This window comes from Falco biarmicus, chromosome 6, assembly GCF_023638135.1.
Source record: "Falco biarmicus isolate bFalBia1 chromosome 6, bFalBia1.pri, whole genome shotgun sequence".
Lineage (NCBI taxonomy): Eukaryota > Metazoa > Chordata > Aves > Falconiformes > Falconidae > Falco > Falco biarmicus.
The window spans coordinates 22,629,103-22,654,548 of NC_079293.1; the positions used below are offsets into that span (position 1 = coordinate 22,629,103).

General features: G+C 35.8%; 1 long non-coding RNA gene across 1 annotated transcript in view; it reads right to left on the reverse strand.

The window, feature by feature from the left end:
• The window catches only part of LOC130151778 (uncharacterized), a 181,941-nt gene that overhangs the window by 70,110 nt on the left and 86,385 nt on the right, over nt 1-25,446 (reverse strand). The window contains exon 2 of the long non-coding RNA XR_008822708.1: nt 18,920-18,952. This is a non-coding gene — a long non-coding RNA (uncharacterized LOC130151778). The remainder of the gene's footprint in view (nt 1-18,919; nt 18,953-25,446) is intronic.

Genomic DNA, 25,446 nt, shown 5'->3' on the forward strand with positions numbered 1-25,446 from the left:
GCTGGAGGTATCATGGGATATCTGTATATAGAAAGTGCACTAGTTTGATAACATAGACGTAAGCATCCTGATTGTCAGTTAATAACAGCAGCAATATTCTCATGGAAAGTGGGATTTTAAAATACAGGTTTGCATACAGAAAGTATTTAAAAAACAGGCCCCTTTTCAGATATTGCAGGTGTTTATAATTTTAAGTTGTAGAGGAATTTTTAAAGGACCGAGGACATATGTTACCATTGTCCGGGTTGGACAACCCAGGCCTGTTAGTCGAAGCTGCAGAGCAACTTTAAATTGTCCTTGGAACAAGCAGGGTGAGAAAGAAAACAAGTTACACACATACAAGAAGCCAGGTGCAGAGCAAGTCCTGGGAACTGCGGAATCAACACACTCTCATCGGCACACTCTGATCAGGCGCCTGCAGCATGCTCACCAGTCAGCGACAGGGATGCCCGCATGACCAGAAACTTTTATCCAATCACCTGTGTGGAAAGTCAGGTGAGCAGCTGGTTTAAGTTATAAATATGACCTGTTTGTTTAATAAAGTGAGCAGGGCATGTAGCCATATTGGTGTGATTGTCGTGACTTGGCTGACTCTCCACGGGGGACCTTCTTCGTTAAGTCATTCTTTATTTCAGCTCTATATTTTTGGTAACTTGATTACACAATTACAGCATAACAGAGGTGCATATGTGTACTCTTGAAATTTCCAATATATACTCCTGAAGCCCTACTTTTTCCACCCCATTTCACTTTGCTTCACTGTAATAATCAGGTTTACATTCTTGACAATTAAGGCTGACTTGACAATTACAAGCCTGGCCAATTTACTTTTCAATGGGAATTCAATGGTAGGTGAGGCAGTCCTATTGATCTGCAAAATAACCTTTCTTTTTCCACAGCTGTCAAATAAACATACCTAATTCAGCAAAAAAAAATGTCAGCACAGGCTTAAACTGATTATTATTGACATGTAATGAAATATTTAAACTTGACCACTTCAGGCAAAGCATGTGCTTAAATGTCCAGCTGGGCAGACACCTAAACAAATAATGTATTAACCTTTCTTAGGCTGCTGGTTGACACTAACCATCAATTTCACAGTTGAATTTTACATGTAAAATTGCATATGCTGTTCTTGGTCCAAGGCCTGACAACCATGTACTTCAGAACGTCTCCTGGGACCCTGTGGAGGACTGCTGTCATTGTCCTTATGGCCCAGTAGGTCAACAGTAAAATACACAAGTGTCTTGTGATAATAATCTTTGACTAACTCACAAGCCTAGCTTCTACACAATCCTGCATCAGCAATTTTTTTTTTGCCGCTCCCATGGCATTTCCTTCTTCTATCCTGTTTTGTTTGGTTTAGTCTTTTTTTTTTTATATAACTTCTCCAGTTCTGGATTTTATCTGAGAATAGATTAATTTACCTTCTTCTAGTAAAGGTGTCAATAGGTAGTTTGCTCATCCTCAGCTACTGAAATATTTACCTTAGGGTTATATGCATTCCAGACACAGAGTATAGCAACTGCAATTCTGCAAGTGAGCTTTTTTCCTTCTTCACAGCCTTACGGTGCTTTGGGAACAGCCAAAGCTGTGACATGCCTGCATTCTGTAACTACTGAAAGGCTCCAGTCTCACCAGAGCCTTAACAGGGATGCCACAGTTGATCAAACAATTGCCAGACTGTTGCAGATCTTCTGAGAGCTGCGGCAGTTTTCATTCATCATCACACTCAAGTAATTGAACCTCCAGGGCAATTCTGTCAAGCATCATACTTACTAGCGTATGCCACTTGTGGTGGTGTTATGAATGTAGTTCATGGACATTTAGGGAGAAGAGGCAGTGGAGCAGAGAATGATTTCAAAGACTTTTCAAGACATTTAATACATTTCTGTACAAGAAATAGGAACTATATATTGGTCTTAATTTATTATTACTCTTGTTGCAAGTTTCTTCTCTGTCCACCCATCTAGCTATCTTATCCCTTAAGTATACAGGTCTAGAAAAAAAAATAGTAATTAAAATGATGGTAAGTGCTAACACTCAATTATTTGATTTAGACTTTTATGAAGTCTACTTGGTAGAAATAAGACAAACAGGAAAGCACAGAGAGAAGAGAGGGAAATAATTTGTCGATAGTTTATCCAGCCTTCTCTTCTGCATCAGCGTGATAAAAGAGACAAAGGACAGAATGGATTTGGATATCAAGCTTACCTAAGAAACTGAGATGTTCTGTTTCAGGATTATGTTTAATTCCTGCTAAACGCTCAATTACAAATTTGATTTCTTTGCACTAACAACTTTTTTTTTCTCCCCTCAACCCCCACCAAACCAAAACTGAAAAAGCATCCTACTCGGTGAAGCTTTGATCTGTATTCAGATAGTAGCCCTTGAGCTTGCCTTTGCTACATGATGTAAACATCCAGATGTGCTTTGAGGATCAAGGCTGTTTCACTACTCAGTGTGATAAAATGGCAAGAGACACGAATTGACTTGAGGGCAAACAAAACATATTGAAGAAGAGAGTATTATTTGGGGTTTTTTTTGTTTCTCATACATGCCAAAAACACAAGGATCACATGTTAAGTGGCTAGACTTGTATTAGTTAGTCATTGTAGGAAACCACTTGGTTTATGCTTGTTGTGAAATTAATCCTTGTGTGCCAATGAAGGTAGGACAGAGCAAGGCTACCATGGCAGTTGTCCAGGAGCCAGCAGCCTCATTGCTTTAGCCAGGGTGTAAATTCAAGCACCTCTGTGTGCACCGTGGATTCAGTGACACACTCAAAAGGAAGCCATCTGTCATCAAAGAGAATCCAAACAGACAGGCTGACGTCAGCATCAAACTTCATCGAGAAACCTACTGGCTTATCTACTAGCATAGTCTCTTATTACTAGCATAGTAAGCCTCTCTTTTTATTATTCCAAATAACATTCAGTAAAATTGCCTTTGTAAATAGTGAGATTTTATGCCTAGTAATCCAGCGCATGGTCTCTCCGAAATGTGATGTTGGGATATACACCAAGAGGCCATGCTTTACATCTCATTATCCATATTAACATTTCTTAAACTGGAAAAGTGTAAATAATAGGAAATACTAAAAAACCTGAAGCTATGAGAATGGAATAATTCACTGAATACAGCAGTTGTCTTCATGCATTTTTTTTTGTTTCATTTTTATTCCTTAAAAACAGAACCATAAAAAGTGGCTGAATTTTGCTTCCATTTTTGGTTAATGTGTTTATCTATTGCTCTTGTACCATCTACTGTCTCAAAGAAAGAATGATTACACAGGCTACTGGAGACCTGGTCTACATTAGCCTAAAATCCAGACCAGGGCATTAATCTGGAAAAAGGACTCAGCTTCAATGTCGCTCTTCTGAACTGAGTGGAGTAGGGACTGAAGGGTCCCTCACATCTTCTGAAGGCAAGCTTGTCAATCAGCTATTGAGTATATTTATTTAATGAAACATTAGTAAGCACATTATCATCTGAATCCCTATATTTTCACGACAAGTTTTCTTTTCAACAAGTCTGACCTTTTCTTTAAAAATGAACCTCAACCTAAAATTTCAGATCACCTCCTTAAAATTATAATTAATTATAGCCACTTCTCCTGAGGAGAAATGCTGTTAATGTTATTCCACCAGAAATTATGATCACAAAGAAGCTTGCCAAAAGTTCTGTACTGCTAGGAAGCTTAACTTATCACTGTATGAGCAATTACTTCAATAAATTATGCAGTATTTATTAATCAATGTATTACCTATTTGAACAAGAAACAAAATCCTCCACTGTGCATATATTAACAGTAGATAGAGTACGATACATTATGCTGCAAGGAAAGAGAAAGAAGAATGGTGTGGGGATTTAAGGCTCTAAATTCAGGGTGAGACAGCAGAGATGTTTACCACACAGCAAAAAATGTTCTACAAGAAATTGGTAAATTGAAGGAAACATCAAAGTTGTGAATATTTACAATGCATTTATCTCTTTCTAAGCCAATAAGAGGAGGATCCTGGCCCTTCTCAGAATTGCCCTGCTGTGTTCCCACATTTTAGTGTGAAAACAATTATCATTAATTTCTTCTGCACCGAAGTGCTGCTTCTGCTAAATAGTGTCACATTCGTTTCCTAAATTTCTTTTGCCTTCACTGTACATACCCATTTTTAGATCATACAGCTTATTAAGCAGGTTTCTGTGAACACAACCAAAACATACTAGACGTTATCTGAAATTCAGAATTTAGTAACCAACCAATTACTCAAAACCAAGCATAAACTTCCTGACCCGACTTTACGCATTGGATATTTAAAACTAGCTATATGTGTCAGGTTCTGCATCAAAGCCTTCTGTTACTGAGGTCACATCACTGCCTATTGAATGACACAGCGTTGTGTGATATGATCACAGTTGATTCACAACAGCTTAAAATGTGACACTGTTGTTCTACTATATTAAAAAAAAAAAAAAAAATCGCATCTGAAAGAACCCTTGCTAATACACCAGGCTGTAAAAAACCAAACATGTCCTTATTTGGGATTCTTATATATCTTTCAGAAATAAATTGCAGTGTTTAATTGCACTGTTTACTACCACAGCTTTTAAAACTTAAAAGTAATTCAAATGTTGATTTTTTTATTATTTTTTTTTTAATTCTCAGTTGGAACCACTTAATTCTCTGGCAAAAGGTTTTTCTAGAAAAAATACCCTCTGACAAAGAAGATACAGTGAAAGCCATATAGAGTGACTGTAGTATTTTAATTTTTAGTTGGAACCACTTAATTCTCTGGCAAAAGGTTTTTCTAGAAAAAATACCCTCTGACAAAGAAGATACACTGAAAGCCATATACAGTGACTGTAGTATTTTCTTTTTTTAGCTATAACGTATTATTCAGTATGATCTATTATTTAATAACAGATCTGTAGCAGCATCCCAAAATACAGTATGGAACATTCCTATCTCTTTTTAGCTACTGAATTTGTGTCTCTAGAGTTTGTTGTTTCTGAAGATTCAACTGAAAACATAACTGATCACATGTTAATGGGTAATCTCATTTTCAGTTGTGAGGATAACTTAGGTTTGCTACAGAATGCTGCTTATTTAGACCCAAGTAATAAATATACTTTGATTACAAGACCTTGTGATTGGTCAGCAGGGATAGCATCTGACTACACCGTCAGCTAGGGCAGTATTGTGTTTCTGCTTCTGTCAATGTTCCACTTTGGATCCTCCTCCAACTCTTCTGTCTGTTATCTCAACCATTCTTAGAGACAGTAATCAATTGCCTATGTCTTTCCCCTGTGAGTTGGGATGATTGATTTCTCAATGTCTAGTTAAAACTTACTTTATAGTAAGCAAGATCTTGCACAAGTCTTTATGTGTCTTCATATTCAGAGGTTGATCTTTCTAAAATGTAACGTTGGGTATAAAGCACAGACGCAGGCACAAAGTTTTTGACCTCATCTGTCTAGTAGAAGAAACTAAGTGCAAAATTTCCTTAACCTTTTCATTTCAAACAAATTAGTCATTGCAGTTTGGGACGCCTAGTCATTCAGATATATCAAATCCTGTGCTTGCTACTGTGAATTATGGCAGAAAGGTACTATGTGGTTTAGCAGAGTACAAACACTTTCCACAGATATTGTAAAATGGGAGCAAATTCACCATAGTTGTTAAAGCCACCATTATTTGGAGACCACAAGGCTGGAAAAAACTGCAATCAATGAAATAGAGCATGAATTCCAGTGGTGAAGTTGGACTTAGTCCCTCTTCTGCTACATCTTCTATCATATCCATAGTTGATCTTTCCTGCTAGATGTTGCTACTGTATTTGCTGTCCCCAGTAAGAGAAATGGGTGTGTTTAATCTCCTTCCATGGCCTCTCTATCACCTCACAGAATGAGAACTTGAAGATCAGCTATGATGATTTGGGAGATCATGAACATCTTTATCTCTCCTCAGTTTATGGATAATCTGAGTTCACCTTTTCAAGGTTAAAGACATTGAAGGCTAACAGACCAATAAGATTGATAAAGATTCTGTACATAAATCTCATCTAGCATATTGTGACAAAAGTCATGATCCAGCACAAGAAAAACAGCTTACACTGCGTCATAAAAATAAAACACAGATAGAAATCTCCCTTCTTTCATTCCTTGCTGCTCTTGACTATACTTTAGTGGTAGTTCAGAAGTTCTTTACGTTTTCACAATTCTGCTCTTGTGCAAGTCCTACCATATAAAACCTCACTCCTATTCCACAACTCTGGCTTCTCCTTTATTCAGTGGAATTTGACCACTTTGCTATCTGAAGTCCTCCATCAGTCAGTGAATCTGTTGCTTATTTACCAAGCATCTGGAAATCAGACTTGAAAGCTGAGTTTGCCCTTGGCAATATCTCTTGGTTTGTGGGTGCTACAGCTAAATCTACTCTTGATGAAGTTTAGCAGCACTCCATTGTTAGTCTTGTGTCTAAAGCAAAAATTTCTTGTGTTTCCTTTTTTAGGTTTCAGATCAATATGAAGACATTCATTAATACAGAGTATAAACAAGCCTCATATTTAAAACAGAGTGCACTCAGGTCCAACTTTTACAGACAGCAAACCACTGGTATCAAGCAGAATTCCTAAGTTACATACCGATGCCTCAAAAAAAAATAATCTTATGGCACAGGCACTCATAACATGTTCTTTTCTATGAGCATTTTTATAACATGAAATAAATCATTCCGAGAAATCTTCTCCCAAGGTGGGTTTAAACTCTCAGCAGCCGGCTAGCTAGAAAACATAACACACACATAAACCTCATGGTATCAGGAAACAGATTTAGATAACAGAAGAAAATGAGAGAATTTGAACTGCATGGACTTTTCTTGATCTTAAAGTGTCTAGGATGCTAGCATAGAGAGGAAAAAAAAATTAAAATATTTTAGCTTAGCTTCAGGAATACCCTTCAACTTCTCTGTATGGTTTCTGTGATACATGGGAAATACTGAAGTGGTTAAATAATCACTTAGATGCTTCACCATTGCCAGAAAGGTGCAAATCACTATTTCTAGCACAAAATTATTATTAAAGTAGTTTATGTACAGTAAATACAAAGGAAAACAAAGGCAAAAAAAACCACCCACATGTTCTTCATCATTAAGGGAATTAATTTTTCTATATAGATATGAACTGAAGTTTACTGAGAAAAAGGCAAAAAATAAAGCCTACACGGTGCCGTTTATGACATTAACCGAGATCATTATTCCAGTTCATGAAGCTCATAGATTACAATAACCTACATCAGGAATGTGTTCCACTGCTAGTTTTGGATTCTCTTGTTAAAACATAAAAATATTGAGACGGAATTATGTCAACACCGTAATATTTCTTGTTAGCTGAGAAGCACTTTAAGAAGTTTCTTTTAAGAATGGAGTCTGATTTGCAAACACAGACATTCAGTTCTTAAAAAGTACACTGTCGTGACATACTTGACAAACAAACAATGTAATGGTATAATGAAAATTCAACAGAAAATAAAAATGCCAAGAGGTTACTGTCTCCACATATGCTGAAATAGAAATGATTTCCATGCTTTAATAATTAGCCCATCTCATAAAGAAGTCTGATAATGGACATTAGTGAAACTGGAGTTCAACATTCAAAGTTTCTAATTAAAGAATGAATCCATTCTAAACAGTGAAAAAACTTCTCTTTTTCTTCCAAGTAACTCATTGCACTGTGTCTGAACCCCTATTATCTGACAGAATACATTCACCCCATTATCTTTTCAAGGGCTACGTTCAGTAAAACAAATCAAGACTGATAATGTGTGGCATTAACATAACAGTTTACTATATTCCTTTTACGAAGCAATGCTGAGGCATACAGTGATAGCCAATTTGTACCACTGAGAAAAATAAGCTGTGGGAAAAAATCCCACTGAGTTGAGTTTCAGTTATATTGCACAAGGTTAAAACCTCTGAAACCAGCACTGGGGTGGGAACTGCACTGAGGGGGACAAGCTGCCTCTTGATATACCTGGAAATCCAGTTTTCAAGTAACTGGAACAATACCAGGTCAAGATTTTTCAGAAATATTTTTCAGAGACAAGTGCTAAAGAGCTTGCTTAACATTTAGCTGCACAGGCTAATTGCTATAAACACAGTTGCTGCCTTCCTATTATTCCTTTTCAGGGACAGTCAGTCAGCAGATTCAAAATGTATTTCCAACCACATATTCAAAGCCATTTCTTTGTCACATATTATTACAGACAAATGTTGGCTTTAATATTTTATAAGGTGTGTGACAATTCCAGTTACTAGAATTTTGATGAAAGCTGATGGAAAGTAATCAGCAGGTACAGAAGTCTAAATAATTCTGCTTGAAGTTCTTTGCTGTGGAAGTCCTTGCTATTTTTCTACATAATATTTCCACTAATAGCAGTTGTAGTTCTGCACAAGGGAAGAGCTCAGGATTTTCATACATTGTAGTGGTGAATATTGCCAGAAATTATCTAAGATTTATGCAAATGTAGGTGAAGTCAGCATTCTTTCCGCATGGAAATACCGTCTACATTAATGCAGTTTTTGGTTTCAGAAAAGGGTTCCTTTTCCTAGTGCACTGTTTCTTAACCTTTTCAGATTGATGATCCAGAAACAAAGTAAAATTCATTCATGATCTGCTCAGTCAGAATGAAATGCACACACACATGCAATAGTAATCATACAATTTATTAGTGCATGAGTTTCAACAGATGGATTGGAAATATTCGATCTTGAAGGTCCCAGTATGCGGTGGTAGGTTTTTTTAAGAGCTTTCCTCTTCCCTGAAGAACTAAACACTGATTGAGAAACAGTAACTTAATCTTGCATACAGAAGATCCTGTGATACTATACAGCATTTCGTATCTCACTGGTGTTCAAATTTACATCTAGAATTAGCTTCACTTTTTCCTAAAAGGTGGCAAAGATACTGTCAATTCCCCTGTAGGGCAACGCTCGCGTTAGATTTTGAGCTGCAAGCTACAGCAGGCCTACATTTCCTTACGAACCAGTCAGGGGCCAGATGACCATCTGAGTATGCCCTGAGCCTGGGACTAAAGGATAGATCCAGGGAGTGATATGGTGAAAGTCAAGTTTGCAAACTGTCCACCCCAAGCTAAGCTATACACTGCAGAACTTAAAAGCGATCCATTTACATCTGCCACCTCAACTTTACCCAGTCAAATCCTTAGTAGCTTCAATAAGGAATGAGTGTTGAAATGCGCCTTCTTTAAAAAACAAACAAACAAACAAAAAAACATCTGCATGTTTTGGTAGAAATCCATCATGTTTTTTTATCGTACAAAGGCACACAAGTATCTTTCTAAAATATACAGTGAGCTAGAGGCTGTAGGCAATATTCAGGAAACATAATAGTTCTACTTAAAGAGAGCTGCTACGTATATGTACAAAGGAGTATTTACAGTTGAACAAATACACAAACCCTAAACATTGCAGAGCATGAAAATTAGAAGCAAAAGGAAAGCACAGACAGTTCACACTGCAAAAAATGTTCTCATTTATGATACATACTTCTAAAACAACATCTTTAAGATAAACAAGCTAATGCAGAAATTAACATACAGCAAAAAAATCTGACATATACTTTTAATGACTACTCAAAACAGGACATCTCATGTAATATAAAAATGTCCTAAATAGCAAAATAAAAATGGAAAGAAGTGTGTATATATACATACATACTTCTATTCAAAGGGTAATTTAAAATGTCAGCATCTTTTAAGCTACACCAACCTTACATTGGTCCCTACTCCAGCAAACGCTGAAGTCCTGACTTCTGTAGGACTAAATAACATGTATAACTTTATTCACTGTTGGCAGAGGATATATACATTACCAGTGCTATCTGCAACCTTATATGTGTGCTCACTCGAATAGCGACCACAACACTATAACCTCTGAGGCCAACTCTTCCCCCCAGAAATCAAATCAGCCTTTCATTTATTCATTCATATTGGAGAAGGAAAGATGAGATAGTCCTTGTATTTGGCTTTGTTTGTTTTCTTAATCACAACAATGCAAGGTGAATGTACAAATAATACCTTCTGCATTTGGGATTACATCCTATTTGTCCAAATTAAATTAGAGTGGTTTTTTTTTTCTGGTTTGCACAGACCAGGAGATTGAATCAGTAGATGAAAAAAAGAAGGACAACAATGTAGTTTTAAGTACAGCTGTTTCATGTACCTATGAGATATAGAAACAGCTGAACAATTAATTTAGTCTAAATATAAATGACAGCTGAATGCCTGGAAAACTTTTTTTAAAGACAGTAATTTATTTTCTTAAAATAAACCTCTTTTTTTTCTTTTATTTTAAGATTATTAACTTTAATTACCACAAGAAAGTCTGTAAAAGAAACGTATCAAAATTGAGATCACCATATATCACACTTAGCTTACATAGGTCCTAGTCCTTTAAATATCTCATTCCTGATTTCAGTACAACTAAATAAAATTGGGAACTTCATTCCTTATAGACCAAAGAACTGGTTTTGTTAATGCCATATATAACCTTGCAAACTATAAAAATAGAGTTTAGAAGAGTTGAAAATTAAAATTTCAAATATTTCAACTATAACTCAACACTTAGAGCTTTCTCTGAAACTACATTTTTAGCAGGCATACTGTACATAACTTTTGTCGTCTGCCCAAACGCAGACAACATGAAAATACAGTAGCAACATGCTGTTCAACAGTGTTTGAATAAAATTATACTGTAAATCTTTGCTAAAAATCATGATACACAACTAATCTCTTCACTTTATATAAAACTCAGCACACTTCAAGAGTAATGCACATTGTGTAACTTGTCAGACTAAAGAAATTAATCAGCAAAATCTGACATATCTCAGTGAGAAAGATATTTAAAAATATTTAAGTTTGTACAAACTCCACATTTTTCAGGTTATTTTATTTTAAAAAAATATCTAGTATAACTTCTTTCCTTTTGATCAAAAAGTAAAAAAAAGGATCAGTAGATCAATATTTAGAGACTACACAATGGAGAATGATGATAGCAATATATTTCTATGCAACTTGAAAAAGTTTCCATGAAGCTGAAAAATTAAACCACTTCACTGAGAGTAGTAGCTAGAGCGTCAATAAAAAAAGTATATTAGCATTACTCAGATCAGGAAGAAATTTCATACCACCAGTGATTTTACTTGAACTTATCATTTAAATATTAGGAAGGAAATTCACACAGGCACACAAATGTGACTATTCCTGAAAACCAAGCTGCTGGCATACAAATGGATCAAAGCAGAAAAATCACAGACCTTGCCCCCATATTTGCATAAAATTTTTCATTTGTGACTGAATAAAGTCAACATTATGCCAATAGCTTCAGGTAATAACTATGAATTACTATTACGTTGACAGCAGAAACAATAATCTATTAAGCTTTCAGTGGTACATATAAAGAGCAAGAAGCTTTCTAATTTGAATAAACTGAAATTTTTATAATCAGCAGGAAAAGAAGCAATATGTAAATTAGACAAAGTAGATTTTATTATGTGCTACTGTTTCCTTAAAAATGTCAGGATTATGTGTTGTGAACCATAATTTGCTTCCTTAGACAACTTCAATTTTTGTTACCGATTACTGTTGGTCTAGCAAATACAGCATAACTATAAAAAAAATTAAGACTACAGAACTCTTGAAGGCCATTGCTAACAATGGTAAAACTGTCACTTCTCAGTGTGGATTAGTAAAAGTTAAAATTAGGGAAATGAAGATTAGCAAAATTCTCTGGAGTTATTAATATGCCTGTAATCGTTTTCCACTAGAAACCAAGGGAAATGTCTAATTCAGAGGCAGAACTACCCAGATGGAACATCAACAATATTATGACATATTACTAAGTTTAAGGTATTTTTCTGAACTACCTACTGCCTGATTCTTTATTAAAAAACTAACAAACAAACAAAGAAAAACCACCAAACAGAAAAACCAAAACAAACCAAACCCAGACTTAATTCCCCCCCAGATCCCTATACACTAGTATTAACGAAAGGACACAGGGCACCAAAGCTGGTAGCACCTGAAATATATCCACTACTCTAATGGTGGCATATCTGAAAAAGTAATTTTTCCTCAAGGAGAGTAAGAGTTTTTTGTTGTGACTATCAATTATTTATTTATATTTCTTGTATTCCTCAAATTCTACTGAATATTTTATGCATCTTCTGAGCAAATACAAACAAATCAACAGTACCATGTGCTTTGATTTCAAAACATTCAAAGTTTTTTACTAAAAAAATCAAATAAATCCATCCTCAAAATTTAATTATATTTAAACCCCTTCTATTTTTAATTGAGAAACTTTATGGGTGAATGAGTGATATACACTATTATTCCTGTAACTTTGCTGAACATTTTGCACCAATTCATTTCTTCTCAGAGAAAGACAAAATTGTTGGCATCTTAGCTTGAAAATGTAAATAAACAGTAAAAACAATCTTCTGACACTTGGATTTACTGTGAGATAATATACAATTGTCAGAAGATCCTCAATCTTCAGGTACTTGGAGTCATGCAGTAGCTATGCTTGGCTGTTTGAACTATTAGCTGTTTAATTTAACCAAAGAACAAGTCTGGGGAAAAAACCCCAATGCTCACTTTGAGATACTTTATGAAATAGGTCTCCTCTAAACTCTTCTTTTACATGGAACATTTATTTTACTAACAGAAAGTCACTGTTCTAAGGTTGCTATCACAAGCTTGAACCCAGCAAGTCTAACAACCACAAACCACTTATTGTACCAGTTACTTATTTCAAACTGTAGGTGCATACCACAGCCCAAAACATGAGATGTTAAGGAAGAATCTGAACTACCTGGACTGATTCTTAGTAAAAACTGTTGAAGGAAAGTGCATACAGGAGAAATAAAGCAGCAAAATCACCAGAAAAGTGCATGGTAGACTTTGACAGTACAGATAAGTTCTGTGACCTTAGGAGAGGTCAGTAAAACATTTTTTTTTTTCTACAGTGTTAGGTGTGAGAAGATGGTTACTTGGCAGAAAATTTCTCCTGCTCTTTGAACCTTCTTTCACTCAGGACTTCATCAGTCTTAGCAGGCATACAAAGCACCATTAAAATCTCTAACTTCATTTTGTTCCCCCTCTAAACGGACACAATTTGTAAGACCCCAATTCTCACTGTCACTGGTCACAGGGGATAAAAATACGAATAATATCATGCTCTCTCTGCACTGATATGACTGGCTTTTCATATACACTGTGTGCAATACATGCAGCACAGTACTGGTCTGGTTCTGTGGGGTGTGCAAAGACCATCTCATTAGTGGTGGACTTGGTAGCGTTAACAGTTGGGCTCTATGATCTTAAGGGTCTTTTCCAACCTAAACGATTCTCTGCTTCTGTGTCAGATCTAAGACAATTCTGTATGCCATCTCTCCGAGTGCCCTTGTACGCTTTGGACAGAAACCTCCACACAAGCTGAGATAACTGCAGTCAGTTCTAATGCACCACACTATGAATTGTTTGGAACTGGAGTTACCCCACTATATGAATATACCTAGAAAGATCCAGTTATCTAGATAAGGTAGGAAAGGGGGAATATTTCCAGTTCATTCTTTGCAGGTTGATTCTTAGAAACTCACAAGGCTTTCTCAGAAGGAATGCAAGGATTTCACAGGGTCAAAGGTTTGCCCAGTATGTTATTCAGTTTCTGACTACAGTAACTAAAAAGCTAATAAAAAACAGATGAAGAAATTTATAATAACCTACCCCTAGGGGATGTATCTCCTTTATCTATTAAAATAAAGGTTGAGGTTTTGTTTGTATAAAAAACATAAATACATAAAACCTGATCTTCCCTCTATCCCAAAGCTGTCGCAACATACTTACTGTTCACTGAAGCATCCAGTGGTAACAGAATTTGAGGTCAATCACAGAAGTCACATTGTGTGGCAAGCAAGTTCCACAAGTATTAGCTTTTCTCAGTTTTGCTTGTTCTGCTTTTGTTTACTTGGTCTGGATATACTTTGAAACTAAATTACATAGAGCAAACCATCTTAATATTCATTTGTGTGGGATTGCTTCTTGTGTATCTTGGCAAGTTTACTATGTATCTTTAGATTCCTAAACTCTTCATTATATTCCTTTCTGGTGGCGCTGGGAAGCAAAGGTTCAACTCAGTATTTCAGCCTGGAGTAGTTCTAGTATGCACAAGTGGTGTTTAAATGTATTGCATTGTACTCTCCATCTCATTCCTTTCAAATATTTGTATTTTGCTTGTTTTAACTATCATCCTAATTATAGGTCCTCATCGAACTGTTTGTAATGAAACTTGTGTCTTCTTTCTATGATGTTAAACAATATAGATCCCAGCAAAGTAGAGCGGTATTGTTACTCATAGACTTTGTTTAGATCAGTATCTTTTACAATGCATAGCAAGCCAAACTTGATTACTAAATACTGTGAAGTTGAAAGGACATTTGCCACATAATAGCTCTAGCAGAATGAGATATGACTACTACAGTCTGTATGTAGACTGCAGGATGAAGAGGTACCAGATAACAGAGTAAACAATAGGTAGGACTGCCTACCACGTACTCTTGGCATAATTGCTCAGCATATTCTACTACTCTCACAATACATCAGGAGATTCTACACAGAGAAGCTTATTTTCATCATGGAATATTTCTAAATAAACTGGAAATTGCAATCAGCATCACAGCAACATAAGAGAAAGCTTAACACCTACAGCAGTGTTAACCTGAGTTTTCTCTCCCTTGGCTACGTAAACAAAATTCTACACATAGCCAATGATTTTTATCTCAGACTGAGAAGAACCCAACAAACTCTTAAGACCATCAAGAGAGAGTCAGATCAAAGGCCAGTTTTCCAAGTGTTCTGTCTCCCATAAATGCCAGCAGCAGATACTTGGAAAAACACGTTTTTCCATGCTCTCTAGTTTTAAAAGAGAAGTGCCCAAGTAGAGTGTACAATGATGCTTTACCTGGATCCAGTAATCTATAGTTTCTAGTGGCTAAAGCTACCTGAAACAAGTTGTATCTTGATCATTATTTTATTCTGTTGAAGCAGGTGGCAAAGTGAAATGCTGGACAGAGCCAGACATCGCATTAATTCTTCTCAAAATTCGCTAGAAACATACAATACAGTATTCCTTTTAAAAACCACATTTTCCAGATCTGTGTGTTCAGATAAACCTTGTGCTGTCAAAGAATGTGTAGAGGTGTCTATTTTTACAAAAGTTGAAAAGTGCTGGTATTATACAGGATTGCCCATTTATCTTTAAAAAGGAAAAAAACCCACCGAATAATCATAAAACACAGAGGCAAAAGCCATGAATAGAAACAGTAAAGTCACTACTGAAATTGTGCAAGATATTAAAAAAGCCTGGAAGAAATGCTTCCATTTGCACAGGCTTTAAGAAGAGCGTTCTACTGAAATCCTAGCTGCCACCAAACTTACTTGTTTCCTACTTTGGCAATATAGAAAATTATATTTGTTAATACGCTCCTTTCAAAACCTCCTGTGAATAAATACTAAGAGTTAGAAAGAAAAGAAAAATCTGCTTGAGGATTAATGGGGATAACTGTTTGTGAAACTTCCAGTGACTACACCAATCCTTCCAACAGAGTACATTGACTGCCACAAAGACTGAGCTAGACACGTGTTTATAACATGCCAGCCTCACTTTAAAATCTGAGCAGGCAAAAGAAAAAAAAAGGAAAAAAAAAAAAAAAAGAAAAACAACACCACAGCGTTTACCACAACAGCATAATCTGTCAGCTGCAGTTCACTTCCACAAAGGCAACTGTTGTCATCTGTCTGAAAACATGTCGCTGCTGCTCTTGCATTTCCAGAAGATGGAGCAGCTCAAAGTAGCTGCACTAACAGGATTTATTAGACCACTACTCCTGATTTAGTTTCCTCACAGTATAAAACAAGCCTCCTGGTCTTCAGGCATGTTACAGTGACAGGAATAGTAGCTGACATGCTTGTCAATAACACAGAGCAAACCCGTGAGTTTTGAAACAAAACACATAAGCCTTTATAGCTCATCCAAAAGACTGATTTTGAGAGACTTCAGTGTTTTCCAATTCATTCTCTTTAGACGGGTTACAAAGGAGGACACATGACACACTTTAGACAGATCCACAAGTTCCATGGATGAAACACTGAAACATGAAATCTGCATTCTGTTAATTTATATCTCTCTCCCATATCTGGTATCTTTTGACTCTATAAAACACACACCCACATTGTCCCACACCTGTGCAAGAACATGTATGCACTGCTAAATGCACCTGGCAAAATGCCCCCAGCAAAGAGCTCTGTTTTACAGTCATTTCCTATTACACTTGGCTATACTGGTAATCCAGGACCAGACTGGTGGTTTTGAAAGGGGAGTGATGGTTACAGAAAGAATGAACCATCAAAGGACAGCGAGGACTGCAGCTGACCAATTTGACTATCAGAATTTGTGGCTAACAACAATATTTCTTTCTGCCACCTTTCTTACAGAAGATAGAAGATGGTCAGAAACTCAGTACTAGCTGCCTGTAGGCTTTTAAATAAATGGCATAAACAGCTTTAGAGGAATTCAGAAGTGGTAAGACATGAAGTCTTGTCTTCCTCTCTTCCAGGTTAGGGAGAATTATCCCCATGTACTATTTTATGAATAAGTCTCTGCTTACCATTTTGGAAATTAATATAGAAAGCCTACACCACGGCACATCTGTCCTACAATTTTGCAAATTCATCTTAAGATACTAAAGTGTACTTAGCGAATTTCAATTTTTATGAAAAGGAGGAAAAAAGGAACCTAGAGGCAAATGGTATCAGCCATTAACAAAGCTGTTCTTTGCACATATTCTCTGAACTTGCCTCAGATACAAAAAATGCAAACTACAAGTCACAGAGTATCTCATATTTCTGAAGAAAACTACAGAGAAAAGTCAGAAATTCTGATTAAAATACTGCAAAAAGTTGAAAAAAGTTTTTTTCTTTCCTAGTTTTATCAGTAATTCAATTAATTTACTATGAAACCATAGCAAAATTTATAGAATGTTCCAGAATAAAATTATATTTTTGGAGGTTTGAGTTGCTGGCTTTTCAGTTTTGATTTACACAACAGAGATGTGGAATTTGTTTTAGAATGGCCTAAAAACTAAAGTCATATCTATTGATCAACTACTTCATCACAAAATCACATATAACATTTCTGTGAACGTTCAGCGTTAGATCAGAAATTGTGCTAAACTGGCAAGGAAAAAACTCAAGATTTGAAGCTGACATTAATGTCACTGTTTTTAAAATTGAGGCAGAAAAATAACAATTAGCATTCCAGTAATACTGTGTTTGAGGGGAGAGTATGGTGATCCAGGAGACATTTAATCCTGGGGAACTTCATTTCTACTTAGCTAAAAATTGAACATTATGTTCTTGAGGACTGTTTCTACGGCAATACATATAATTATCTTTTGATTGTGAGTTTTTAGTCGTAAATGTTAAACATTTTTATTACTGATTTTATTTTTTTAATTTTTTTTTTCAAAGTCCATGTACATTTATTAAAATTTGCAAAGCTGAACAGGTATGAAAAAGCAGTAATCAAAAGAAAGGAGAATTATTGTTATAAAGCAGGCACAGCATGTAATAAACCAGAACTAATCCAATGCATAACTTTAAAGTTGGACAACCTTATCATGAAAGGAGTATTTCATGAAAGGCAAACAAACACCTGTCTTGTTTTCCTTTTCATATGAATATTTGTGCTATTATAAATTTATCAAACAAAGGACAAAGAAAATGAACAAATCAAGAATTGACTGTTTATTAAGAGAATGCAATGTCAAAACAAATCTCTGAAACAATTATTTGCCAGTTGATAAAGGAGGAGAATCAGATAATTAATGTTTAATTTACTGAGTTATTTCATTAGCTGCAAGGTCCCAAAGACTTTCACTTCCAGGATTCACCTATTAATAACTTCTCCCTCCTAAATTTAAAAACTATTAGAAGTTTAAATTGTTTTTTGAGAAACTATTCAAGATAGAAAGCTGAATGTCTTCGGGAACAGCCTAGAATCTATAATTTTATTTTTTAATTAATATACTTTACTCCAGCATTTACATTTGCTTTTTTTGAAGTCTGTTCCTTAGAAAGACTCCAGATGGTTGATTTGCAACTAAGGTCAGCTTTCTGACATTATAAGAGCACCAATGTTAGTAAATAAACAAATTAGAGAGATTTTCCTAAATAATGGCCTACTTTAAAAATCATAATCTCATCCCCTCAGTGTTCATTTAGGTAAATTGTGGATCTCACCTTGGCATTTAATTAGTCACTTGGAAAAAACCCAAAGAAAACAAACCACCAAACACCTTAATGTGGGTATCTATTTGCACTGCGTTACACTTATTGCTTAATTATCTTTATTCCAGAAGCAATATTTATTCACTTCACCTGCTAAAAATGGTAGCATCTCACAGCTCTCTGTAAATATAGTATTAAATATAAAAACATGTTCTTATTTCCCTTTTATGTCCAATCTCTTTGTTTTCCATCCTCAAACCGATCTCTTTAAATATCTGTTCACACTCTCTCACCCCAAATTAGTTTGACAAACATACAAAAGAATAAGTAGTAAATATTTCAATTTTTTCTCTAATTGAATATTTATCCTTTAAGGTATTTCTTGCCTGGAGCATGTACTGTGCTTTACTCCACTTAATTAAATTCATTTTTGGTATCTAATATAGGGAAGAATATCTTTCATTGGTGCTCATCATTTGCACACTATTTCCAATTTATTGTACATGTGTTTCATCTCTAGCTGTTTTGAAAAATATTAGTAGGAAAATAAGCTCACCTTCAGGCTCCCCACAGAGTGTACACTGTGACTCTGCAAAGAAAAAGATATAAATTATAATTTCTTGATTTTAAAATCTGTCATAAGTACATCAAAACATAACAAAACTTAGGAACTCAAAGATAGCATGAAAGATGCAATTCTATTTTCAGCACCTGCAAAATAACTTTCAAAAACACGTTACTGTAATATTTTTAAAACAGAACTATATAAATGTCTTAGAACATTTATATAACTATCACCTTCATAGACTCTGAATGAATGCATACATGTAGCAGGACTTTTTGCTTTCACATGACACTTTTGTATTTGTAGATATAAAATATTGCAATGACAACAGTCACTCAAAAAGTTTAAGCCTTCTAATATTTTATTATTGGAGGTAACACACACAGTGACAAAGTTATTACATTTCTTTCTCATAAAAGACTTCCAGGTCCTCTCAGACAAGAGGAGGAAGCCAAACAGCTTATGTAAATGTCCAGTTATACTCTGCAAAATATTCAAGTACAGAAATTATGGAAATAAAACTCCATCATAACAAAAAGATGGTCTCAAAGTACAATTGCTATTTTATTCACACACCAGTATTTGGAAGTTCGCCATCTTAAAAATTATTTTGCAGAATGTACAAATAGATACACAAATGGAGTAAATATTTTAAAGTATCCCTTGAGATTGAGCCACTTCAGGTGTTAGTATCATGCTGCAGAACAAAAATAGTATTTAGAATCCAAATACCAGAATCTGTCGAAATCATAGGGAGTGTAATCAAGTTGACTGATAATTCTAATATACTGGAAAAAGTCCTACTAGAACAAGACAGCACTGTATATTTTAAATCGCAAATCTCTAAAATCTCCATTTTAACATTCAGCTGAAAAATTACACCTCTAACAGCAACAAGGACGCTGAAACAAATATACATACATATATGCAGGCACATATTTATATAAAAATGTATACATGTGTATATAATACAAAAAACAGTTTAACATGCCTGGTGTATAAAAATCCAATTCAAAAGCTGGTTGAAATTATCTCGGACCTTGAATGACAAATAAGAGATTGGACTTCAACTGTGATCTTGGCTTGAAGGCAAGAAAGCCAGAAAGACAGAATATGAAACACATGCACTGAGTAGTGACCTTTATAGTACCACTGTGACATTGTCAGCTATTTAGAAGTACTTTCTCCATGCAGGTAAGAGGCTGTCTCACAGAAACCCATTGTTGTAATGGTACTAGACCCTACATCTTTCATTTATTTTAAAAACTTTAATAATTTTTTTACTACTGCCATAGGTTGTAGCATGCATGAGGGAAAGGAATAAGAAAAATTACATTATACAGCAACTCTGTTGCTGATAGGTGGATTACTACTTTTAAAACAGCATAAAGTTGCATGATCAAAAGGAATTAAATTTGATGCTGTTCAGCCCCACGAAACATGTATTTGAACTGTCTATTGCTACACTCACTGGCCTCCCCAGCAGATCTGACAAACTGAAAACAGCACCCCAATAGCAAGCTTGAGAAAATAACCCAAAACTGTAAAAAGCATGAAAAGCCTAGTCTCAGAACACAGACTTGTTTCTTTCACTGCTGGATGAAAAACACACTTGCCACAATCTGAAGTGATGCAGAAGAAGCAGCTCAGAAGATCATTTTTCACTTTTAATTCAAAGACTTCTTGAGGTTTTACTGAGAGGGGCTGCCTGTCTGCGTGCAGTTTATTATCCTGATTGATAAGGAAGAACAAGCTGAGACCTGGTTTCTGAACTTCTGACTTTTTGCTGATCTTCTACATTCTGCTAACAACTGCTTCACTGGTTTGTTACCATCCAAGTCTGCCTGACATTTTTTTGCAGCTCTAAACACCATCCGAAGGTTCCCACTCAATAGTACATATTAGCAGCTTCCTTCTTTTCCTCACTAACATAAATGAGTGCCGATATTGTAAATCTGTAGCAGGGTAGATAACCACAAGAGTTATTTTGCAGTTAGACTATGACTGGTGCCAGAAAGTTGTCCAAAAGTTAGCTAGGTGTCAGCAGTACCCTTGCCAGACCACAGGTTTTTTGGACTTCTTTCAGGTGTTTAAGGTCCCATGTTTATGGGCAAGCCAGGTGTTTCTTACCCTACTTCAGCATGCCTGGGAAGAGTTCATGGGGGAATTTTGTTTTAATTCATCAATGTATGCCTTTCAGAGACTGGGAATCATTTCAAACTAGCAGCAGCACCTCTTCCTTCTACTCTGGTAAGAAGCAGACTTAATGGATGTGGATGATTCACCAGTAAGCCTCTGTTTATGAACTTCCCCACTATAGTTTGCTACTGTGGGGGAGGACTAGATACCCTTTTTGTTGTGCTTGACACATACAGATCGAGTGACAAATAAAACTACCACCACTTCTACCAGACACATGAACAACATGACAGGGAGGTTGCATGGAGCACTGTTTTCCCTGAAGACTCTCTGTGTATGTGTGTTGTGTGAAAGAGGGAGAGGAAAAAAAGTAATTCAGTCTGTTTAGATCTGTACATTCTATGGTTATTGTTGAGAGATTACATGTCCTAAGTTTCCAAGATTAAAATAATATAAAACATACACATCACACTGAAGTACTTGTAGTTTTACATTATATAGAAATACAGAAACCTTAAAATCATGTAAAGAAGCTATGCCTGGAAACATTAACTTCTCTGCAAAGAAGTTTCTGTATCTTGGTAGAAAAAAAAAAATCTTACTGGAAGATAGCTAAATACTAAATACCTGTACTAATTTGGAAATTCTCTAATTTCAATTTCAGTTCTGGGGTGACATGACAGCAATGAAGGACAAGACAACAGTATAAAAAGTTACCACTCCATCATTGTTTAGGCTGAAATGCTGACCTAAAGTTCGGTATCTCAACACAAATATTCAAAATCTAAACTAGTATTAAAAGATATACCAATTACTGGAAAGAAACAGCCACCTAACCTGCCTTAGAAACCTATGTTAGCATCAGATAAATCAGTAAATTCCTTTCTGTAAGTACCCATACCTTTGTGTTGTAAGAGGTCTTAGACTTAGGCTACTTTTTCACAATAACATTCATGGCAAGAGAGAAATGCTCATTGTAAGTGACCTCTGGAGGTCATCTAATTCAGCCCCCCACTGAATTCAGCTCAGCCAAGGCTTTGATAGCCAAGTTCTGAAAGCCACAAGGATGGAGATTCCACAACCTCAGCAGGCTGCCTGCTCCAGTGCTCCATCAGCCTCATGGGGTCCTACCTGAATCTCTCAGTCTGCACTTTGTAGTCATTCTTCCTTGGTATATCACCCAGCACCACCAAAAAGACATTGGCTCCACCCTGTCTGTAACTGTCCTCCAGATAGTTGTAGTCCACTATGGACATTCACCTCAATACACTAAATAAATCCAGCTCCTTCAACTACCAGAGGGGTCCCATTTTCTCCCTATGCTTCTATAAGCAGCACGCCCCAACTGCTGGACACTGTATTCCAGGTGTAGCCTCACATACACCAGAGGGAAACAACAACCACCTCAATTTACTGATCATACCTGGCATAGCCTAGCACATGGTTTGCTGATTTGCAATGATAACACTGTTGACCATACGTTGAGAACATATGTTGACCCGTATGCAACTTGGTATTCACTTTCCTTCAGAAAAAAATAATAACAAAATTTAATAATAAAATTAAGTCTTTATAAGACCAGTCCCTTGATCCAAGTCTCCTGCCAATTATAACGATGAATGTAAGGCACAAGGGAAGAGGAAACGCATGGCCAAATGCAGGTAAGCCAAGGCTGCTCTTTTCAGGACTGGGCAGCCTGTAGATTGGCTTAAGAGAATCATGAAATCTCAGCCTCTGAGAAGTGACTTTCACATGCCTACGCTGGATGAAATTATGTCTAAAGTGAAAGCACTTAAGCTACTGTGCATTGTGATCGAATAGGAGCAGCAACATTACCACACTTCACACAAAGATATTTCTTAAGCCTCTCCTCACAATCCCTAGTAAAGGATTATGCCACTACATACCCGATTTAAGTATCATAGTGATACTTTCACAGGAGGTATTCTTTCTTTTTAATATGTTGCTAAGCAGCTGCTCTTAACAAAGATGTTCATTCTTGCAAACACTCACACATGTGAGCAATTTTTTTTTTTTTCCATTGTCTCTCAATAGTAAAATGACTAAGATGGCCAAGTGTTCACAGATTTGGGAACCAATAAATCAACAGAAAAAGGAAAACCTGTATTTATATTATGAATCTTACTCTATCATTTTGAATTTGTCTAGCCAACAGAGACAATCTTCCCAGATACAAGAACTTGCTGACAAAACAGGACATAGGATTTTTTTAAGAAATAAATTTATCACAAAGACACAAGTTCTTCCTCCCACCCCCCCATTATATAACATTTAAATAGTTTTTCTTGTTTAACCTAAAATATAAGTAAACCCCAAAATAATAAACCCAGACATGTAAATGCCAATGTTCTTTGTCCAAAAAGCTGAGTTCAAATTCAATTTTAAATTAGAATGAAGATAAAGCATTCTGCTAAACACGTTCACCTTTCCTTGCTTTGTATATCCTTTTCTTGTATGGCTGGTTCAAGTACAATAAAATCCAGAACTACAATAAAGAACTACATACAATAAAGAAAACAATATATGGGCCAGATGGAAGATACAAAGTAGCCATTACAAATAAATTACAACTCAAAATACATGCTAGCTATATAACATAGCAAGACTAAGACAACACAGTATTAGTAGTATTTTAAATCAATTTAGAGAAAATAGTAGATGGTATCTAATAGCTTTATTAACTACACTTCAAAGTACTTCATGCTCTCAACAGGGTTTTACCCAGATTATGGAGTCCAACCTGGATGAGTTTTGACTGAGATATATGGAAGCTGACAGTGTGACACGAAATAATAATGCAAAGGCGAGAAGCTGTGCTGGAGATAACTTGTCACCTCAGCACCGCATCCAGAAAATGGATGCGCTCAACCCTTCTGACTATCCCTTGAAAAATACGACACACCCAGTTTTGTATCCCCACTTACAGACATGTATGTTCTCTATTGCTTATATTTCTCTTCCCTCCTCACCCTCCACTCCCAAATCTATGTACTGAATGGCCAAGAAAAGATACGCCCATTATATAATTACTGAATATCACTTCTTATTTGAATCCAGTATTCAGTGCATCAGAGGAAAACTGGAAATCAATTTTGTTTCAGAGAAATGTGGTTGGCTTCTCAGAAAACAGTTCTTGTTTTGCTTCTTTTTTCTTTCACTTATGCAAAATAAGACTAATTTAAAAAGCGATGAAAAATTACAAGTTCCAGTGAGGAAATTTAGCAGATAGTGCTTTAGATTTTGGTTCTAATGGCAGGAAGCACAACTGTTTCTGACGCTATTTCATAAATGTCTTTATATCATTTTCCTGATGCCAACGAAATGGAACTGTGCGACGCTTAAAGAGACAGAGTAGTCATGCATTATATTGAAATTTAGTGCAGCTGTAAAGCAAGATATAATTTAAGGCTAAACTGTAGGACTTCTAATTTTCAGAATTTTTATCCAATATTTGTATCTAAGCAGGGCTCTAATACTGCCAAAAAAAGCTGACTGTATTATGAACTATGTTTTTCATTCTCTCTTTTCATGTCTATTTTTTCTCCTACACCTTTTGTCTTTAGCTTTTTCTTCCCATTGATGTCCTTGCACAATACCATCAGCTGAAACATCAGTGTGACAGACGTACAGGATAAACTGCAAGATCTTATCAAGTCCACCAAGATCCTCCCATTCACAGTCCTCTCTGTTCCACACTGATGCTAGAACAAATCCTGTGGACATCTCCTGCTCTGTGTTCAGTCATCCATGTAGGCAAGGCATTGAGAGACACCTACAAAAAACAACTAGCTTTTTCCTCTGCAAAGCACATTTGAGCTGTACCTAATTTTTTTTATTTTTTTCTAAAAAAACAAAACAAAACAAAAACAAAAACACAACTTCTGATGATAGGGAATACAACCTTCTTAAGGTAAATTATCCTGGTAGCTAAATTATCTTAGCAATTGAAGAAATTTCTCTCACATAGCCCAAACAGCCATTGCTTTCAACTAAGCAGATGGAAAATACAATTTTTAATACACTTAGAAAAAATAATAATATTTAATTCAGATATTCCTTCAGGTCTTGCTTTTTTTTTTTCCCCCTCTAAATCTTTAGTTTTTTCTCACAGTTGTGGTTGCTAATATTCACCTCGTCTTTGCTGTTCTCCCCGAAGTCTTTCCAGCTTAGTCATATCTTAAAGTTAAAGGTGCCTCACACCGGATCTGAAGGCTTTGACTGCCAGGTAGAGCAGAATATTTGCATACTCTTACATCCTTTTTATTTTTCTAAGAATGCCATTGGCCTAGTTTTGGGCAGTACTGAGAGCTCATCTCATCCTTATAGACAGGAATTTGACTAGAAATACCTTGAGCAGT